Below are 4,857 nucleotides of genomic sequence, written 5' to 3' on the forward strand. Positions count from 1 at the left end.
GGAGGGTATAAGCAGCTATAAAGAGTGCCTGATGCAGACCAACCTCAGCCCAGCCAACTGGGGACACAAGGAGAATCTGCATGCAACCCCAACAAGCTAGCACAGAACATAGTAAAATCTGGAGTTGAGTCTCACAGCCAGAAGGAACACATTAGCAATTTGGAGGAAGAGGGCATCAGTGACACTGAAAATGACCAAGAAATGCTTCCTGGGGAAACAGAGGCAGCAGGGCACAGGGAGATGAAGTATGTGGCTCGGGAGGCAGCCAGATGTCACTGAAGGAGTTAACTCAGAGTCTCTAAGCTTTGATGCTCTCACCTACTTTTTTAAAACTAGGGGAAATGATACCCACCCACCATGCACTAAGGATGAAATTAAATAACTTATGTGCTCAGCACAGTGTTTGGCACATGGTAATTACTCAATAAAGGGGACAATTATACTTATGGCCCTTCAGCTGGACCTGGACACTTAAGTAAGATTAGGATGGATGGATGGGGGAAAGGATTATATTCCAAGCAGAGAGCATACAGGAAACACAGAACACAGCTCTTACACACATATATATATTCAGTCCTTACCCGTGTATATGCTCAAGAAACACCTGTCTAAAATTTGTAATCATTTTCTATTTGTTAGAATTTGCAAAGATATTACAGAGGTCCCTATACACTCTTTATCTAACTAAAGGTACAAAGGCAATCATATTGTAACATATAAACATATCAGATCAGTATATTGTACGCCTTAAACTTACACAGTGTTCCCTTTTTTAAAGAAAAATTTATTTATTTTAATGGAGGTACTGGGGATTGAACCCAGAACCTCATGCATGCTAAGCTAATGTGCTCTACCACTGAGCTGTACAGTACCCCCTGCACAGTGTTCTCTGTCAAGTAGATTGCAATTTTAAAAAAAAGAAAAAAAGAAAACATCAAGTAAATACAAACTGAAGAGCAGTCTCTGGAATGCCTGACCAGCACTCTTGAAACCCATCCAAGTGTGACAAAGAAAGAAGCAACAAATGATCGGAGGCAGCGAGATGAAGAGTGTATTCCTGTAAGGCTGAAAGGACCCCTGCATAAATCTGTGATGAGGAGGCCAAGGGGAGGAGGTGTCGGGGAAGAAATAAGTTAATTAAACACATTTCCTATCTCACGCTACCCTATGCCTGCCCAAGATCATCACCATGACCTACAAAACTGGCATTAAAGATTAAAAACTCTCATGAGGTTCTCCCTCTTCATCTTTCCCTCTTTCTTTGGGGAAAGATAAATGGCCTCCTTGATCGTGTGACACCAAAGCTCCCCAACGTGACCAAATCAGGCAAACTCACACACAGAGGGGGGTGTGTTCTATTGCTGTGGAAAATTCTTAGGGTTTCTTGAGAAAGCCCACAGATCTTATCAAATAACTTTAATCGATAATTTACGAGGTGGGGAGGGTGTAGCTCAGTGGTAGAGCACATGCTCAGACTGCACGAGGTCCTGGGTTCAATCCCCAGTACCTCCAGTAAAAATAAATAAATAAATAAACTTAATTACCCTCCCCCCAAAATTAAAAAAAAAAAAAAAGATTTACTGATTATCTCCTATATAGAATGTGTGTCCTGGAAATACAATAGTAAGAAAACCATGAGCTCTTCCTTCACGTATTTTAGAGTCTAATGGGCTACACAATAAATAATTATGTAAATACAAGTTTATGAATTGTGGAAAAGCCTTTAGGAAGGACAAATTACATGGAGAACTAAGAATGTGTATGGGATGTGATCTGGTCAGGGAAATGAGGAAGGACATCTATGAGGAAGTGACTTTTGGATGGAGACCTGAAGGATGCAGAGGAATTCAGTGGGGGATGGGAGAGTAGTCCAAACTGAAGGAAACACAACAAATGTGGAGGCCATGCGGCAGACAAACTGAAAGTTGGCCATGGCTGGGGGCAGAAGCCCAGGGAATAAGGGTGAGATGGAGCTAAAGGTGGATACAGGGACTACGGTCATAGAGGCAATGTTAGAGATCTGTGACTTCCTAAAAGCAAAAGGAAGCCACTGAAGTATTTCCAGTTCTCCCAGCTTGGAGGGAAGAATGAATTGAAGAGGAACAAAACTGAAAATGTGGTGACTGAAAATCTCAAGAGTCTGGGAGAGCAAGGATGGTACTTGACAGAGGGTGATGGTGCCCGCGATCATCAGAGGTGAGCAGACTTGAGAGATATTTTGGAGGTGGAATCAGAGAGACGTGACAATACACCAGCTACTGGAGGTGAACAAGGAGGCCAGACAAACAGAAGGGACAGGGAAGGCCGATTACCAGAGAGGCTGGACAGTCAGGGGAAACCCTGGGGAAATAGAGGACCCAAGGTTTTCCTTGGGGACGATTGCAAAAAGCAAGGCACGGGGGAATCTACCATCTAAAGGAAATCCACTGGTTTCGTCTGCCAAGAGGCGGGTGCTTAGAAAGTACTGGAATGTCTGGGAGACTGAGAAAGAAGGTTGGCAGTGAGGATACCTGGGCCCGCCCACCAGTGGGGCAGAGCGAGAGGGCTTGGAAGTGGTCTTAGAAGAGATGGGGCACAGGGTGGGGCAGCTCCCTGTGGGTCTGAGAGGTGACCACCAGCAGCATTCAGTGTGGACAACACCCGGCAGAGGAAGGCCACAGGCCAGTTGGTGCCTCTCAGGGCAGGAAAGTCCCTCTTCCATCAGGAACTGTACCTGCCCTAGCTTTATACTCATCGTGGTCCTTCAAGACGGAGTGAGCCACTGGGCGCTGTTTGGGACCTGCTATCAATTATATAATTATTTTTAAACGTACTTACGTTTTCTAAAGCACTGAGCTGCAAATACTTGCAAGTAGGCGAGGATTTCCCCAGGTGACTAGGAGCATCTTCAGGACAAGACCGTATTTTGTGTATCTCTGCTTCCACAGTGTTAAGCATGACTACATGAATAAAGGCAGCCCTGGTTTTAGGTCGGGGTAACAAGTACACTGCAAAAGTCCTCAGGCAAGAAATAAATCAATAGATGAACTCAACATCATTGAAAATACCTTTCATTACTATTTGTGGGTGGGTGGGTGTGACACTCTGGAAGTCTGATGAATTAGGTCTATGAAGGCTGAACTCATCCTCTTTTCCATCTTGCTTATTTTCCTCCAAGCTGGAATAAAGCCACGAAGAAGTTAATCTCGTTAATGCACAGAGGTTGGTTTGCCCTTTCTTCCTGGCAGCTTCCAGAGGAATTGCATCATCCGCTAATGGCAGTCTGGGTCCCACTGCTCCTTCAATCCATGACTGTGACAGTGGGAAGCAGAAGGCACCCGACACAGAGGTGTGATCCGCCCACCATGCAGGGAGCAGGGTTCAGAGGTGTTTGGAAGCATGTTGCAAACCAGCCTGTGAAGAGTGGTTTCATCTTTCTTGTCCATCCTCCAACTGAGACTCGGTTTCCAAGCACTAGATTTGGGCTGCCTCAATTCCAGGACAACCAATGGAGATCAGGTCTTTGGAGGCAGTTAAGATGCTTATAAAGTGTTATTCCTCCAAGTCCTGCCTGTCCCCATCACCTGCATATATTATAACTCTCTGCCATCCTTCTTTCCCAGTATTTTTGTTCATTCATCCACTGCCTCTTTCCTCAGGCAGCGGTATCACATGGCTCACGTAGGTAAATATTTATTTACAAATCCACATGAAATGCAGATGAAAACAACACTGAATCTTTTTTTTTTTTTTTTGCCAATCAAGTTTGCACAGTTTTTTCATGTTAACACCTAATGTTGCCAAGTTTCCAAGGAAATGGATACTGTCTAACACTGCTGGCAGGAATATAAATGTCTGTAAGGTAATAGAGCAATGTTATCCTATGTTTTAAAAATATGCATAGCATTTGACCTGGCGGTTACAGATTGAAAGTCTATGCTCATTCTCTCCACGTAATTCTTTCTCAAAGTCATTTCATGAGGCAGTTATTATTATTGTTACCCTCATTTATGACATTGAGGAAAGTGAAACTTAAAAAAAAGGTGAGTGATTTGTTCAGGGTTACACAGTGACTATGTGGCCCAGAATGGGGTCAATTGCCGATCTCAAATTTGATCCTTAACTCTCAGATGATGTAAAAGGCTGTGTTCATACACTTACCAAAAGAATTTTCATCAAAGCTTTACTTACATAATGGAGAAAAATTGAAAGCAACCAGAATATGCAACAATAGGGAATTGATTTTTTAAATTATAGGGTAACCATACAGTGAAAAATGCATATATTCTTTAAAATGACATTCTAGAGGATGATTTAATGATGTAGAAATACGCTCATAATACACAATTTAGTGTACAACATAATGTACACTATAATCTCAACTTTTTTAGAAATAATTATGTACACATGCATAGAAAAGATCTCCAAAGAATGGATATCCCAAAGTTAATAGTGCTAATCTCTTTCTGCTGGAATTTCAAGACCGTTGTTTTCTTTGTTACTGCATTTTTTTTTTATAATGAGCATGCATTTTTTTAGCATGAAAAAAATCACTACAACGACTCAAAAGCCCATGTTTCCCTCCCATTAGCGTGGATGGACTCTAGATCCATAAAAATAAATAACAATCTCCATTTATTAAAGCATCTCCTACCTGCCTGGCAAGAAGGCTTTTAGGGAAGTTTCACTTACTTGTCACCATTAACCCTAGTAGGTCCATGATACAGATGAGAAAACAGGTTCAGAGATTTTATTTAACTTGCCAAAGATCACACAGCCAAGTGGCAGAACTGGGACTCTAACCCATTGTCTCGTGTGTGGTTGAGAGCAAGGCTCTAAAGCCAGCCAGTTGGGATTCAGATTCCTGAGCTAGTTGCC

The 4,857-nt window shown here is 42.5% G+C and overlaps 1 non-coding gene across 1 annotated transcript; it reads left to right on the plus strand.

The window, feature by feature from the left end:
- The first annotated feature begins 1,439 nt into the window (after positions 1-1,439).
- TRNAS-AGA (transfer RNA serine (anticodon AGA)) lies at positions 1,440-1,512 on the plus strand. Its single transcript has one exon. It is a non-coding gene; the product is annotated as a tRNA-Ser (tRNA).
- The last annotated feature ends 3,345 nt before the right edge of the window (positions 1,513-4,857 follow it).

This window comes from Camelus dromedarius, chromosome 13 (assembly GCF_036321535.1).
Source record: "Camelus dromedarius isolate mCamDro1 chromosome 13, mCamDro1.pat, whole genome shotgun sequence".
NCBI lineage: Eukaryota > Metazoa > Chordata > Mammalia > Artiodactyla > Camelidae > Camelus > Camelus dromedarius.